General features: G+C 37.0%; 1 protein-coding gene and 1 long non-coding RNA gene across 2 annotated transcripts in view; one reads left to right on the top strand and one right to left on the bottom strand.

Moving 5' to 3' along the window:
* The window catches only part of tfec (transcription factor EC), a 233,226-nt gene that overhangs the window by 128,771 nt on the left and 86,346 nt on the right, over positions 1-18,109 (bottom strand). The window lies entirely within an intron of this gene.
* LOC120533888 overlaps positions 1-18,109 on the top strand; it is a 247,275-nt gene that overhangs the window by 124,533 nt on the left and 104,633 nt on the right. The window contains exon 3 of the long non-coding RNA XR_005634644.1: positions 16,940-17,055. This is a non-coding gene — a long non-coding RNA (uncharacterized LOC120533888). The remainder of the gene's footprint in view (positions 1-16,939; positions 17,056-18,109) is intronic.

Consider the following 18,109-nt stretch of genomic DNA (forward strand, 5'->3'; position numbering starts at 1 on the left):
TGTGATTTCTTCATAAATGAGTTGTGTATGTGAAACAGAAAATGCAAAGGGATTTGCGATGTCTAGTTTCAGTTTCTCAATTTTTGCAAAGTTTTAGAAATACTCAGTTCAGTTTGGTTCAGATTATTTTTGCATGGCACCCTCCACTGATGACAGGCTTAGAGCACTTACAGATGTTCATAACTCTAATACAATAACATTAAAGTGCAAAAGCCTACAATATAAACAAACAAATCAAGGTTAAAAAAAAGGAAAAGAGAAATCAATTGAGATTTTCATCTGTAAGTAACATCATGCTAATCTAGATTTCTGTTAATTTAATAATTGAGAAATGATCACTTAACAATGGTGGAAAGGAACACAAAAAGAACAGCATTATTGGAGCCAACAAACTTCCGAGAATGAGTGGTCAGTTATACCAGGTAAAATGCTAGTTGATGTTACCTGCCCTCACTTCACCTTCTAAGCATTCTGCAATTCCATACACAAATGTCTAAGTTCATAAACATTTAAACAGACGTAGAATAACATAGTCTGGTGTTCATAGAAGGTGCACACAGGCTTTCATTTTCTAAATTTCTGTGCTTTCTTATGATAAATTGTGACTTTCAGTCACAGTAGTTTTACAATTGAACAGTCATGTTTGACCAAAACTGTCACATTAGGCCCAGTTGCATCCAGCTTACACTTGCAAACCAATCCAGTCCACCATCTGCCTTAAATATCTTGCACAATTGGGGCATTTGTTGGCCGTGTTAGTCTACGGTAACAAATGCAGAAATAAGGAAATAACTTTTAGCATACATTTTGGGACAAAGGTGTCTATCTCAAATGTAAAATGTTCTTTGTGCTCTTACCTGACAAGCTTTTTAAGGAATTGCTTTTGTTATTGACTTTTTAGGCAAACCAGGTATGAATGGTCAGGCACAAGCAAAGCATATTAGAGACCACCAGCAAATTCAGAATCAGACCAGGCCAGTAGGGTTTATAAAAGAAGCCTTGATTGATTCGATTTTAATAATATTGCTCTTACTAACTGTGCTATTGTTTTATGTTTTCCTCATAAGGAACATTATTTAAGTTAATAAAATCAAAAGATAAAATTAATATTTGTTTTCCAAGCAAATTCTCATTGTACTTAGGAGATCTCAATTAGGCTTCTGGCAGTGGGTGAAGCAGTACAAAACTATTAATGCATGTGGTCATATAAAATATACTCTTTCTATTAAACTCCTTAAGAAAATATCATACAATATACTGCCAACTAGAAACATAGCATCGGTATAGCAATGTGATTTGTTAAGCAAGGCTATTAATTGAAATCATAAATGAACCACAAATGAAAAAATTTCATAGCACCAGATGGTGACCGCCATAAGCTAAAATAACAGATTTAGCTCATGTCTAGAGAGCTGTACTGAAACTGCACAGTAAGTCACTGTTGCTCAAGCTGTGGGGTGTGTCAGTCCAATGGTTGCGTGACAGACAGTTAAAAAAGGAAGAGAAGTTACTCATGAATCCAAGCACAGTACACAGACATAGAAACAAGAACTACACAGCAGCTAGCCCTTTGTTGACCAAGGAAAAAAAATCAATGTGAAATGAAATTAACACCAAGAATTTGATATTGATACTCCGACCTATAAATTGATCAAAACTTGAATATATTGTAAGGTTTTGGGAGGGGTGATATTTTGTTTTTAACATAACATATAACATAAATATATACAGTATCATATTTTATATATGCTCATTTTTCAGTGCTTTGAGTGTGGCTTTGTGTGTCTGATTATGAGTTGCTTCCTACCTTGTGTTGGGTGTTGAGAGGTTTGGTTATGGTCTCCATGGCCATCTAATGAGTAATGGATATGTACGAAAACATATGTCTTTAAAAAAAAAAATTGCGCCCTTCCTGATTTCTTCAATTATTGCTTCTTTTTACGCAGTTTTCAACAAAAATTTTATATTAGATTAAGGGCATCTAAGCAAACAAATAATACATATTTTTAATGTGCTTAATTTGTCTAATGAATACACAACAACTGGCACTGTGTGAAAATATAATTGCTCCCTAATGAAATCAATGTAATGAAAGAGATAATTAGAGTCAGCTGATTGAAGGCAGTGAGGCCTGCTCAATATAAACTTCACTTAAATTGACATTTACTATCAAAGTCCAGTTGCTGGCCCAAAGATTCAACAGGCATTTAGTGCAATGATCCAAGGAAACTCTGGAAGAGTAAGAGCGATAACTCCAAATAGGAAGTAGTTGAACAGTATGGAATCTTCACCAAGTAAGCAGCGCATAATCACAAAAGAAGTTAAAAAGGACATTAAAAATAACATCCAAAAGACCTGCAGGCTACTTCTGCCTCATCAAAAGTCAGTGTTCATTGTTCAAGACTTCATAATCAGGAAGACACTGGGTAAACATTGCCTTCATTGATAAGTAACATAGTTGAAATCACTGCTAACCAAGATGAACATACAGTAAATATTTCTCTGTTATTTGTCAGGAATCACCTGGATATTGGGAGAATGTTCTATGGACAGATGACGGAAAAGAGGATCCTTGTGAATCATGGGTCCCATCATGCACAATGTAAAGCACCTTTATAGAGTAAAAACATCATAAAACAGTCAAATTTTGTGGTACGTTGTAATAACTTGGATATACTTTGTTGCCTCAGAACATGGACAACTTGCCATATCAAAGTAGCCATAAATTATTCTGTATAGCATATAATTATTAATTGACAATGTTCAGTCATCTGTCCATTAGCCCAAGCTTGATCCAAAACACAGTAGTATGTCCACATGAGAATGGCTGCAAAGAAGCAAAACAAAAGTTGCTTAGTCAAAATTCAGATCTAATCCAGTTGTGGCAAGGGGCAATTACTTTTTCATGCTACGATCTGACGTTGGGTAACTTTGTTCTTTCAATAGATTAAATAACTTAGAAATAAAAATATTTGTTGGTTTATTTGCTTGTAATCTGATAGTAGATCTTGGATAAAAAACAAAAGTATTCATGATGCATAATTTGCAGTAACAGAGGAAATCAGGAAGGAGTTACAATACTTTTCACAGCACTGTATATAAAATATTATGCTAGACAGTATCAGCAGGGTTTACCCCAATGCAGAATAGCACAACATTCTCAAACCTCCTTAATCCAATTCAGTTCCGAAGGGGGCTGGAGCCTCTCCCACCAGACCAGGATGTAGAAACAGGATCCATTCCTGAATGGGGTGCCAGGGAATTGCAAGGTTCAGACATGCAAATTTGTTGTTGCTTAATTTGGAATTGTCAACCAACCAAACCCATACTTGTTTTAGATATAGAAAGAAAACCAAGGTAACTAGAAAAAAGAGCCATTTAGACCTTGGGAAAATGTGCCAATTCCACACACACAAAAAACAAGCATGGAATCTGAACTTACAACAGTCATTCTACTGTATAAGGCAACAACATTCAGCACCACTGCACTGACAACCCAGAATAAAATATCTAAAATGAGTTCAAACCTGTTCAAACTAGGGAGTATATTTAAATGTAATAAGTGGTGTTTTTGGCATGAAAAGTCTAGAGAGGCATTATGGGATTTTCATTTATGTTTGCAGACATCTCAAACATTAATATTAAGTTACCTAACTAATAATTATTTATCACTGTTTTGCTAATGAATATCAAAATGTGCAAGTTCACTCATTGTTCATGTCACAAAAAATCAATCAAACAATGGGAGGTAGATGCCCGGTATGTCTCGATTAGCATCAGATAATTGTGATACTCTCTGATATCATCAAACAAAATACAACAACATTTTAATGTTACGTAGACTGAGAGTCTTGCAAACTCCACTACCCAAGAAAATCTGTTGGCTAGGAACTACCTAATTCGTAACAGCAACACCTCAAATTTCTAATTGAAGAGCTTTGAGGTGAAAAAGGACAAGCCACAGTATAACAGACAGAGCATGCTGGGTAAACACTCTGCACAACTCAAACATAAGACACTTGGGCTGTCTGTTAGAAACACTAATCACTGTGAGGCCATATGTTTGTCTGACAGCATTAGGCTAGCAAACAATTGAATACATGATTTTGTACATACTTGTTCATTTTACCCCAGGACTCTGCGCTTGTTTGAAACAGAAACATCACACAGCTGTCTCCTTTTCCACGAAATTGAAGGAACACACGTAAAGCTTTCGTAGTAACTTTTTTCTAATTTAGTGCCATCAGATGGTAATCCTCAATGATGAGTGAAGCTGAAGATGCCACTCAACAGAAGTAGAAGTGCAGATGTGCAATAAAAAATACATTAATTCATAGAATAAAGGGCTAAAGCCTTCAAGCCCTATGGCCAACCTGGAAAGCTCAGGATGCACAAGCACTTGAGGGCAAGCCAAGAACACCAATACAGACAGACCCATGTGCCAGGAACAAACATTTTCTAACTAAGAAATTACAGTGGATATATGATTAAAAATAGCTTAAGAAAAAAGCTGATGGTTGTTATAAACATTTCAGTATTAAGTTAAATTATTGAAGGAAACTTATTACTTATTTTACACAACATCTGGTATGGCTGCGCACCACTGGCCCTTAATGCTCAAACTATAAATGACACTAATGAAGAGAGGTAGAACACAAAGTATGAAATATACAGAAACACAAAAAAAATCATCATGCTTCACAATTCACACAGGGCTTCTGAAGGTAATTATGCACTCTAGGATGGCTTCTTATCTTTTTTCTGTTTCACTCTTTGTTACTGTCTGTCACGTGCTTTTTTTCTCCTTACTATTGAACATTTCCACATTACTTCATTACTCTGTCCCCATTTGGCTCTGACAAGGAGAAACCTTTTTAAACCCTGATAGGCTGAAGGCATGGAGTAATTTCCGAATTCAAAATCTGGACACCATATGTATTCTGTTGGTACCTTTAAGACAGCAGACTTAACCGGGATGCAGAAATCCAGCTGCACCCAGAGTGAATACTAAAGTGAAAAGCTAAACTTCATCTATATCAGCATTTTTTCTGCTCTCTGATACCAAAAGTATAAATCACAGTTAAGCTAACACATCTGCTGAGATGTCTTCAGACAAAGAGGCACCCACATGGACATTACGTTTAGGCTTATAACCACAGACTGAACTCTGTGTGAAGGACAAAATAAGGCACCTGTAAGCAGTCAGTGCTTCTGTAACTGGAAGTGACCATAACATGATCATCAGAGGTTACGCTTTCCTTCTGAACTAGCTACATTCATCTGCTGTCTGTCTCTTTATTTAGCTCTTTGGGAGAGCTAAAAACTGATAAGCCACTCTCTTTGGGCTGAGAAGCTACAAACTCTGCGGAGCAAAGAAGTTACCAGTTTTCTTTGGCCCAGAAAATGCTCTCCATAGAGCATTAGAGCTGGACACCCTGCATTAGCTCTAAGATCCACTATGCTGTGCCAATCTCTGTGCCAGTGACTGAGCCATGACTGAGCCAAGACTGAGAAGCAGCCATTACATCAGAGGACACAGCAAGAACCGAACAGAAAGCTGAGGAAGGTAGCATAATGGCACACCACACACAAATGACCATGTAATAAAAGACAGAGTGTACTCCAATACAAGAAGAGTCCTCTGCCTCAACACGGAGTAACAGGTCTACAGCAGCAGGAGATCACACCAGGTGCTACTCCTGTCTGCTAAGAACAGGCAACTGAGGCTACAATTTGCACAGGCTCACCAAAATTGGACAACAGAAGATTGGAAAAATGTTGTCTGGTCTGATGATTCTCAATTTCTGCTGTGACATTTGGATGGTTGAGTCAGAATTTGGCATCAACAACATGAAAGCATGGTTCCATCCTGCCTTGTATCAAAGGTTCAGGCTGGTGGTGGTGGTGTAATGGTGTGCGAGATATTTCCTTGACACCCTTTTGGCTTTTTGTACCAACTGAGCATCGTTTAAATGCCATAGCCTACCTGAGCATTGTTGCTGACCATGTCCATCCCTTTATGACCGCAATGTATCCATGTTCTGATGGCTACTACCAATAGGGTAACGTGCCGTGTCACAAAGCTCAAATCATCTCAAACTGGTTTCTTGAACATGACAATGAATTCACTGTACTCAAATGGCCTCCACAGTCACCCAGATCTCAATCCAATAGAGCACATCAGAGATGTGGTGGAATATGGATATGCAGCCGGCAAATCTGCAGCAACTGTGTTATACTATTATGTCAATTTGGACAAAAATCCCTGAGGAATGTTGCCATGCCATGAAGAATTACAGCAGTTCTGAAAGCAAAAACGGGTCCATCCCAGTACTCGCAAGGTGTACCAAATGACATGGCCAGTGAATATATATGCAGTTAATGCTTGTGTTTTCATATTATTCTCTTTCTTAAAGAGAGTGTGCTTCAGTTACTTTGATATAAGCCTAACAATTGCAGACCCCCTCCTACAGAAAGAGATAAGGAAATTAAGTGGGAGCCTTACCAAACTATTTAATTACCAGCATTGCCAAAGTCAAAACTGCTATTAAACTGAATGATTATCCTCAATCAATCAATTCATCTTCTCACATCATACACATTTCCCTTCAGTCCTTTCCTGTTCTTTAAGGGAGACACACATATGGCAGTTCTTCATCTGCCTGCATTCTTATTTTGGGCTCCTATCTAGTTCAGTTAGGATGGTTCTGCTTTTGCATGCTGGCCTCACAGCAGTTGTTCTTTACCTCATTCTTACTATACTGCTTTTGGGGTATACTGTATCCCTGCAATAAAAGAGCATAACCTGATGGTCTGTGCTTAACTACCTTGAAATTTCAAGTTACTCTACTTTCTGTTGTTTGTTTTTTGCTTTCTCTCACCTGTGCCACTTCTGGTCTTAGTTATAATTTTTCTGCCTCACAACTTTAATTTAGTGACAACAAGAATTTCGACAAACATTTTGATCTGTTCTTAAGACAGAGAGAGAATTATTTTTTCCAGTTTAAGATACTATAAGACACAATACTTTCCCATTGACAGATGGATGATGATTCTTACAGCTAATCAGGATGAGTTTGTGTGTGTAGTATGGGGTACCACAAGAGATGTCCCCATGTAATGCTATCCTATATGGTATCACTCCAAACATTGCTGGTAAGGGATTGGAAGTGATCTTAGATCTGAGGAAATCTGAAGGATATGCAAAGATTTTAGACTAAAATGGTCTACATGTAGAAAACTCCCAAATATATGTCTTAGTGAGAGAGAGACAATTTTTAACAAGATTTATGTGCCCAATGTAGAAAACTTATAACTTTGATCTTTACAGTTGTTTTAATATGTTGTATACGAGTGATCAAATTGGGTATTTTTCTTAACCATAAAACTTTCTGCTGTGGGCAGGTGAAGGAAAATACATGTTTTCTTTTTAGTTTGATGATTTTTTTCCTGCTGTTTTATGGATAAAATAAAGGTTGGACCACTATATTGCTCATTTGAGTGCATCTTTGACTGAATTATGTGGAATGTGTTTTGTTCTCTTAAATATAAAAGACTACAGTATATAGGCAACATTCATTGTACATCATTAATGAATAGTTATAATTTTGCAAAGCACTGTAAATCAATGCTATGCTTATAAAATGTGTTCATTTTCAAAACACAAATGGTCATTTTCTATATGAGAATAAATTCTGAGGGCAAGGGGGGATACTTGCTGCAGTTCTTGAAATTCATTGCTTTTAGACTGCGCTGACTCTTTTAATCACTTTTTTGTCACACAATGAAAGAGGCACAGAAAGATATTTAATCATGTTAAAACATGAATCCTATTCTGAATACTGTAATCGTGCATTATTGATATCATTGTACATTATAGGCTAAAGATACAGATGGCTTTCAAATACAAGCTGACCTCAATATTTTCGAATACATTCTACCAAATGAATCTGAAAAATGGGAGGCTATTGTCATATTGTCATTGAAGATAGGCTCTGTCTGCATGGAGGCGGGAGGGGGGACGACTGTGGGGGTAGCTGAGTGGCTGACTTCTACATTCAACTATAATGCACTTGGTTAAAATACCCATCTCTTAAGAGCAAGTTCTTAAAATATGTACTGATAATGAATGCTCTAATTAAAAATTTAGCCCGGAGCCACATAAGAAATGAACTGCTGATTGTCTTTTCCTAAATGAAAAAGGAGGAAGCCTGCTTTTGATCTTCAAACATTTGGCACTTTCAATGACTCAAAAGATCTCAATGAAGCCACAAAAGTCATTTTTTTATTGTAGACATTCTTCTCTGAGTCCTGTATTAAAAGAAACAGCCTTACCCTCTTGTGCTCCGTGTGCTTTTAAGTGACACGGTTAATATCCCTCACATTCTGGGCTGTCTTCTTTCTATTTCTAGTTGTGTTTTCATTGTGCTTTCCTTTATTGCAATAAAACAAACCTCTCTGAGCCCGTATTCTCTTTTGAGGCCAAGCTTTATTTATTTCATTAGGCACGAGCATACCACGCCGAAAAAATATTTGATTTTCAGAGTAGGACTTAGTGTAAGCCTGTAAAATACGACCCTTTCAGTGTGTGGGAAGTAGCAAAAGTAATTGCATTTCTGTTATTGCTTGAAAGGCATATGAAGGTCTATCATATAAATGAAAGAAAGAATAAAAGTTAAGCATTCTAAAAAAAATGCTGGTGCAATATTTAAAATGGACGTAAGATCTAATATTCAAATGAAATATTCAGTGCTTTATTCTAAATACTGAAGTCATGACTGCATAAGTGATTACCTTTGATTTTTTCTTCCTTTCTTCACAGCTGCTTTAATTCTTAGAACTTGACCTTTAGTGTAGAATATCCTTGTCCTTTATATTCTTTATTTTATAACTTTTAACAAGAGCTCAGGCAAGTTCATTTGTATAGGCAGAGAATTGTCTAAACAATTATTATTATTACGTCCTTTTCATTTAGTGAGAAATTCTTGTTAGTGATCCTTTCTTTAACTATTGCACTACATTGGTGGGAACAAAGGTGCCTAGTGGTCAAATAAAGGACATGTACCTGGTGTCCATTACCTTTATCCTAATTCATTCATATTGTCCCAGCTTCTTTCTTTCTTTCTTTCTTTCTTTCTTTCTTTCTTTCTTTCTTTCTTTCTTTCTTTCTCAAAACAGAGACACACCCCCTATAAATTGTGTTACAGTCATAAAAATCTAAGCATGGCTTTGATTTGACTATTAAGAGCATCAAGATCCTCAAGTTGTATGCATTTTCAGCAACAGTGATCAAGTGCCTGGTGTTGGCTATGAACAAGTGGCAGTTACTTAATGTGTTCGCAAAGCACCACCAAATCAATAACTACAGGTCCAATTAAATTAAATCATAGGATTTTTTTTAAAGAATACTGTCTTTCCTCTCTCCCGTTTTGCTTTTGATCAAGGGTCAAAGTTATCCTGTTAACCATCTCCTATCTATGGATGACCATAACGTATATGAAAGAAGTCTACAAGAGTTTAACATACTCTTAGATTCAGTGGAGATTTTCCCCAAGGGAAATTGGTATGTCCTTCAATCAATACAAGATGTTCCATCTTAAAGAGGAAAAGATCAGGCAAGGGACATATATAATACTTAGCAGCTGAGAATTTAGGGAGTTACACTTCAATCAGACCTAGCAATATCTAGGAATAAATCAAGCACAAAGAATTATAAACAGGTATAATGCAAAAGAATGAAGATCTTGACAACAAAACTCAAATATTCCATGCAAAAGTACTGTCAATATTTTTCCTTCAAACTTAATCTGAATAGCAAACAATTAGCTAAACAGATGGTGAGTGTACATGTGAAGAAATCGCAAAATCAGTGTGAGCATAACTGGAAGAGGAAACCAAAGCATACACAGTTCCAAAACTGTTGAAAAGACACACATTGACAGGCAGTGGTTATTTAGCTGTGTGAAATTGCAGTCCATCATACAGTTTCTTGAAGCCAGTGTTTTTGCTATCCAAGATGAGGAAGTGAAAGCCAAGTATTACATTAAAATACATCTTTAAATAACTAGGCAATGATTTGTGTCGCCTATTTAAAAATATATGAGGAAACCATCTATCACTCTGTCAGTGCTTGTGAAACACTAGCTAATACTGTATGTCTTATCTATGGCATCATGACAACTTAGTGAAATATTTCAATTTACACCAGTTAGCACAACAATTTCCAGGTACTAACACAATAGTGGAGGTATAATTTGGAGGAGCATTAAAATTTTATGATTTTCTGTGAGCTCCCTACCAATGTTATATTTAATGCAATCAAACTACATATCATTTATATACTGTAAACATATCCGTTAACAAAATATATTTAATAGATATCTCTGTGCTCTCAATGTTTAATAGAGGACCAGGACAACAGTAGAAATTAGAGCACTACCATCAGCTATGTAGAAATCAAATAACAGAACAGTCTCAATTATCATAGGTACTACTGGGGTTATCACTAAATCTTTCAAAATCTAACCTGGGAAGCTTATGCCCAATATTAGTATCCCCATTCCAGAAAAGCAAGAGGCAATGTACAATATGTATGCATGACATCCATTACTAGCAGAGCCCTTGCACCATTATCAGTTATTAACAAATTGGATTTCTGCATTAAGGCCCAGTGGGGAACAACCCCCAGAAGCTGTTGTGCATAATAAGCTTGCCACAGTAATTTGTATTATTTTAATATGTATAATATTAAAATCTTTATAACAACCCTTAACTTTTATTCTTACACATTTCTTGAATTTTCCATTTTATGCTGTCACACATGTGTACCTGGGGATCACCTTCAGGGCTTAAGCAAGCTAAACAATTCCACCAAAGACCAAGGAGAGGCGCTGTTGATAACCATTCTCTCTCTTCCATCTGCAGTAATGAGGAGAGTCTCAGCAACTGACACCACCCTCCGAGCCCAGAGAAAACTACATCCCTTCTGGTCAGAACCCAATAAAAAGGGGCATGGCCAGAGTACCAGGTCTCATCTGGACCATGAGCAGAAATGGGAAGGAGCTCCCAAGCTACCTGAGACTGGCATGTTTATTTCGAAAGCTGCTGTGGCTATTTTGTTTACTTTCAGTTGAAGCTGGATTGGCCAACTTTTCTTCCACTAGCAAGGCACAATACTTTTGTGTTTCTTTCATTAAATGGGGTTGCCTGGCTGGCTTCCCAATGTTTATTGTGGGTTCCTCAAGTCATCCTGGCCATGACAATGCTGAATGTTTTTTTCATGAACTTGAGAACCTAAGCTATATATAATTTTGCTATAATTTTAAATGAATGATAGTGAGGATAGAGGTGTTTGTGAGAGTGGCAGATGGATCCATGCAACAGTAGCAGAACCAGTTTTACCTCAGCATGGTAGTAAGGTGAGAGCTAAGTGTCTTGGACAAAGCTTTTACAATCTGGATAAAGGAACAAAATAATGAAATTATAAGTACAAACTACTAAAATAGGGTACCTTTTCAGGGATTCTGAGTTTATTCTATGTGATATGATTAGTAGTTTAATAGTAAGGAAGATGCCAGTTCAAGAAGTTTGGCCTTGTTAAAAGGATGTACCAACCAGAGCCCACTGGTAAAAGACACAGGGCAGAACCAGTTAATACTGGAAAGATTATATCTGTTGACAAAGCCTGGAGTATGTAGGAATTCTTCAGAAAGACCCCGGAAAAAGTTCCTGATGATAGAGTGGCTAGGTCAGTCCAGCTCAGCATGCTGTTACCGTGGCCATCATCTGGAGAAGCAAGTAGAAATTGATGATCTAATGTGAATTGGTCATTATTGATCATTATCATATATTTCAAATAAAATCAAATTTTTCTTCATAGTGAAAACAAACCACAGAATTTATCTTTCAGTCCATTCATCCAAGCATTTCCTGAACACACTTATTAAATTATAGGCAGTATTATGTGAAACAATGAGAAGTAATCTGGCTAATTATTTTAAGTTTGAATTAATATTGACACTTTGTATTTCTGAAAGGAAGTTGGGACATTTTGTTGCACGCACGTACATATTTTCCACTTTGGTTGGGTAACATGTTGGAACAGAGTAACATGATGGCTTTCCACAGAGCATCAATTGGTCACACATTGATAAATAACATCATCACAGCCTTTGTTAAGGTCCTTTTACCTGTGTCACACATGTATGTGTGTTTGGGAGACAGTTTAAGGGCTCTGAAGATGGTAGTTACCTGCCAAACCAAGGGTTGCCTCTGTTTGCTAATGCCTTTTCTCTCCCTCCTGCTTCAAAATGGAAGATTGACAGCCATTCCACCTGAACATCACTTCCATTGTCTATCATCTTGGACCCACCCCTTCCTCCTGAGAAGTCATATGACCAGCAGTTCCGCCATCTTGAGGGGTTCTCGTTTAGGAACCCATGTCTGAAAAGACTTCTCCACATTCGTTGTGTACTTTCTTGTTTATTTTGTCTTTGATTATCGGGGATCACCCACTGGTGCCCCAACACCCTCACGGTTAGTTCTGGTAGTAACTGACTAAGGTTCCAAGGTAGCCCTTCCTCTAAAGTGTTTCTTAGTTTTGTTTACAAATTCCGCGTAGTTTATTGTAAAAAAAAAAAAAGGTGATTCTTGCCTTATTATGCTGTTTGCCCGCTTAGTTTTGTTATGATTGATGACATCAAAGAAAGGAAAATTCAAAGTGTCTGCCTTTTTCTTCAGTCAATTAAAAAGAAACAAAGCCAATGCTAGAAGAAAAGGTCAAAAGTGAACGTTAGATAATATCTTTAAGAAGCTGTGTATAATCTTCAAGGCCGCCTATTTACAAGCTTGACAAATCGGCAATGTATTGACAAAAATGTTGCTCTCATGTATTTTGAAACCTTCTTTGTATTTCTTAGCCACTGTTTGCTGCTCATTTTTTAAACCTTAGCTTTAGAGGACAATGAGATTTATAGATACATGACTGATATTTTTTTAAATTGAAAACACTAAAGAAAGATGCCTGCAGTCATCAGTACTCACAGTTCATGACTGAGCCCTTGGAAGGAGAAGTTAAGTTGAACGTGCTTTTTGATTTTTGGTCACTTTCTTTTATTCACGGTTCTTTTACATCATTTAGCATTACAAATGGTCATAAGAAAATTAAAATGGTTAGATTGTGTACAACACAGTAATTCTTTGAAATTTTTTTACCCATTTGGATGAGGCTAACGTTAAACATTTTTATTAGCATTGAAATAACTAAAAAGGCTGCACTTTGTAATCTCTGAATAACAAATAGAATAATAATCTCTTAGTCTTCAAATGCCACTCACAATGTTTAAGGTATCATTTTCTCTCTGGGTTCTATTACCACAACTTTTAGGTCAGGGATTAATCTGGCTGTACCTTTGGTTACTGTTTCCTGGTGGCTGGGAGTGTGGACTCATGGGAAAGGATTTGGGTCCAGTCTGCACCATTAAAGTGTTGTGTGACCCTAATCAGGTCACTTAGTCTGCATGAGCATTGGTGTAAAAAAATGATATATAAAACATATTGCATAAATTCTGTACATTACACAAGACTTCTATATAAATGTCAGTGTTTGCAAATTAAATTTGTGAGTAGCTGCACGAACCAGATGATCTGCCTTCATGTCTAACATTGCAATTAATATTAAAGTGAAGGAACTGTCAGTCTTGTTTTCCACACCTCGTTCGAATACTGATGTCCAGGATACAGAAGTAGTCCAAACAGAAGTGCTTATTGAACTCACTCAAAATGCTTAAGCGTCTCTCATTCAGTACATGAGCCTACATAAATAAATATTACATAGTCAAAATGATTTGAAAATGATTCTTTCTTCTATTGTCACATTCATACAGTGCTATCAAAAAGTGTTTATTTCCCAGATTCCTCTGTCATTGCAAATATTTGATCCTGAATGTTTACAGGTCTCCAACCAGACTTATAAATTAGTTAACACCTATGTGTACAGATTATTTTTTTTTTACTTTTTGTTTGTCCTATACCAAGTGGCTTTTGTGAAAAAATAATTATTCTGTACAGTATGGCATTTATGGGTGGCATTGTGGCTCAGTGTTGGCGGTGCTGCCTCGTAGTTAATCTCGGGTCCTCTCTGTACGGAGTCTGCATGTTTTCCCATGTCTTTGTGGGTTTCCTCCTACTGTCCAAAGATATGTTGGTTGGGTGAGTTGGAGATGCTAAACTGGCCCTGGTGTGTGGTTGGTGGGTGGGTGGGTGTGTTGTGTGTTTCCTCTGCAGTGGACTAGTGCCCTGTTCAGGGTTTTCAACTTTCATGCACCTTATGCTAGCTGGAATCAGATCCAACCCCACTCGCCCATAACCCCTACCCATACAACCCTGGTCTGAATTAGACAATTACATGACAGTATAGTAGTTATTTATTTAAAAAGCACAAAAGCTCTATTTAATAAAGCACTACAAATGTTAAACCGAAACATATCTGCCAGCATAAAATATCTCCAGTTTGCTTTCCTTTGTCTGTTTGTGGTCTTCTCTTTCATGAGTCATTCTTCCTATCACTCAATCATTTATTTTTCTTTTCCTCCTAGTGGGCAGAGAGCAGGAAAAAAAGAGATTTGAAACTTTGAAAGTGATTGGCAATATCAGAAAAGACTTTAAAGATGAAGCTTATAATGTTGGAAGAAGTGTTAACTGATAATTGCTTTACAGTACAGTATGGGATTCATTTTTTGGACAGTGTCAGGGATTTCTGTGTTCAAGAATGTGCAATATTTGAAAACTGGCATGCTTTTCATGCATTTTGTTTCTTTACCAAAATACATTTGAGAGGTTTGCTGGTTTAGCCTGCTTTTTGCATTTGTTTGAGACATGAAAAACACCAGTAAAATAAGAAACTGCTTAAAGACACCATGTCTTATCTGTCTCTAACTGACCTCACTTCTTCCTCCTGCCTGTGGCCTGCATTTTATAATTGTTTCTATCACAATCCACTGTCTGCACCTTACTGTTAAGCAAAACATGTTACTATTTTCCAGTGTAATTGTGAAAATACAGACTTAATAAAAGAGTTGTGAACAACTGAATTTTTTTTTTGGAGGGGGGGCTTTTTCTTGTCTTACCTATTCAAGGCTCTGGCTGTAAAAAAACAGGGCCTGTTATAGCCCATTGTGGCATTCCTTATGTGATTGAAGGCTTTTACAAGAAATTAATTGTTGTTGTTGTTGTTGCTGTTGTTATGTAATAGAGCAATTTGCTGCACTCATTTGCAAAAAGGGCACCTAGTGAGAATGAAGATGCTTTTGTTAACCATAAGCAGTTCCATTTCATGAACTCTTTGAGGGCTGAATAGTTTTTCCAAAAAACACTGTTTTCTGAAAAGCACACATAGCAGTGTTTTCACATAGAAATCAACATAAAACGTCTGTTGCTGCATGCTGTGGCCACCAGTTTGTCAGAAATGCATGGCAACCGGGTTGCCAGGCTGTCTTCATGGGGCAGCAGCAGCGTTTGTGGTCACAGTGCATTACAAACTAGTTTGTACTTCTTGTCATTTTAAGTGTCGGTCTTCCCAGGCAAACATTGCCATAGAAGCATCAGCTACACAAACCTGTTCAGCACCACGATTGTTGATAAGGTAACAGGCTAAACCCTGAGTTTTTCATACGACCTGTACTATTCATTGTAACAGCAATCATGTCAATAACGGCTACCTGATCAGGTGCAGGTGCCTTACGTCTTTCCCCGATGCTCAGAGCACAAAGGAAAGGTGATACAATGCCATGCGTGTGCTTGGTGTACTCAGTTCCAGAGTGCAACATGATGTGTTAGGACGTGAGTCTGTTCTACCAGTCAATGAAATTCTGCTGCAAAGTAATTGCATATGTATGAGGTTGACTATCATATTCCAGATGGGGTCAAGGCAAATCACAAACTCACATACAAGATGAAGGTAATTTCTAAAGGTAAATTGCGTAGAAATATGCATACACCAGGTTTTGTAAATCAGATTGTTTTTTGCCATACACATTTTCCTGTTCTTTGGCGTATGCATGTTTTTTTGCCCAAATCGATGCAAAGTTTAAATGAGACCTCAGTTCAGGATTTCAAATATGGACTATGGAGCTATAAGGCCACAGCACAAACCCTAAGTTTTATTTATGTATTTATTGAAATGATTTGAAGGATTTCATTACAATGCAACAGTTACAGATTAATAAGGAATACTAGGTCCTACAATTATATCCAAACCAGATCAGATGCCCTTCTACTCTTTATTGCTGCTAGAAACTCTACTTTACATTTTAAATAGTGAAGGAAATGTAAGAAAGTTGGTCAGGTTTTGTTTCTAAACTCTGTACCTTGCATGTAAGGAAAATAAATGTTTTAGTCTAAATAAAGTTTTATTTGAGACAAATTTAAAAAAAGAGTACAAATATTATATCTATATCTCAAAAGGATCCAATAGAAAATACAGTCTATATATTAAATATTGTGTACTTTAGGGATGGTGTAAATTAACAATGGTCTTACAAAGAGTGAAACTGACAGTAACATCTTAGCATTAAAGTGTCTCCTGCACTGGCACTATATTCTCAGTGAGTTTATTGGATTTCTATCTGATTAGCAGTAATTAGGGTTAACTAAGCCTTAATCGAACTGATTGTCTGATTTTTTTCCATAGTCTACTTGTATGTGTACGACCCCATAGTGAAGCTGAAAGTCAGGTACAGCATTGCCTTTCTCTGTCTTAGATTTCAAGAATTACTTTAGAATCAAGAGATACTTTTTTTTAATCCATAGTGTTTTTTTCTGTTCCAAGGGAACAAATTTAGAATTGCTCCAAATTTTTTAAAGAAGAGTTTGTTAAAATATGTTGCATTAATATTTTAAAATGAGAAAAGTCACAATTACTATTTTTTTACTTCAATTGCAGTTTCAGGGCTGGAGTATATTAATTTCATCTAAATCTGAAGAAATGAATATAACTGGGGACTTGACATACCTGTGCATTTCAGCAGGAAAGCAAGAAGTACTAACAAAATGGTGTCTGTGAGTATGAGTCTGATCGTTGTATTGTTAAAAAAATATCATTTTTACTAAATTTTCAAGTAAAAGATAGTTGAAAGGGGTGAAATCCAAAAATATAATTGCACACTTGATTATAAGTTGGATTATTAATAGAGGGTCTCATGGACTGTTGATGCTGCTTATGTACTGGTGAAAAAGCTGTTTGTGGAGGTGTTTGCCTGTTGTTTGTAGTGAACACAGAAGCAACCTCATTTATTGCAGTTGTGGGAGATCATATACGAGGGGGTACATTTTTGTTTCTTGAAGTTGTCTGTTATCTGTCTTTGTTTTTTGTTTTTTATGTTGTTCAGCTTTGTTAGCGTCAATAAAATTGTGTAGCTTTTGAAACAAATGAGGGGAGATGACATCGTTTTCAGGGCTTGAATTTGTTTGTGTATGCTTTGCATAAGGAGCTATAATGTAAATGTTGGTATAAACTAGAGGTTGACCTTTGAAGGAGTGCAGTCAACAAATATAAAGATACAATTAATTATGAATTCTAAACACAAAGGCACAATGTCCTGGACGATTATCAATAGAGGCTACTATGGGCAGTGGTGGTGGCTCTGAGGCTAAGGATCTGCACTGTTATCTCAAAGGTTGCCGGTTTGAATCACCGTCACTGCCAAAAGAGATCCTACTCTGCAAGGCCCTTAACCAGTAATTGCTCCAGGAGTGCTGTACAATGGCTGACCCTGCACTCTGACCTCAAGGGGTTTTGTGTGTTGGTGCTTTGGTACTGTGTTGTGGCAGGGAAGATGTGCTCTCCAGCTGAAGAAAAATAAAAGTTTTATTTATTTTATTATACATGTGCCTCCGTGTCCAATCTGTGTTGGGTCGGATGTATATATAGCGCCTTTTTATACTAGCATTCCAGATGGGATTCTCTGCCTGTTCCAAGGCAGGGACCCATTGCTAAAAAATTTGTGTAATGACCTGACACAGCGGCGCAAGGCACGTGTCCAGCACAGCCGCACAGAAGGTGCACCCCCAAGACAGCGCACTGAAGCACACACATGCAGCAGGGAGCCGCAGG

The sequence above is a fragment of the Polypterus senegalus genome, chromosome 8 (genome assembly GCF_016835505.1).
Source record: "Polypterus senegalus isolate Bchr_013 chromosome 8, ASM1683550v1, whole genome shotgun sequence".
Lineage (NCBI taxonomy): Eukaryota > Metazoa > Chordata > Cladistia > Polypteriformes > Polypteridae > Polypterus > Polypterus senegalus.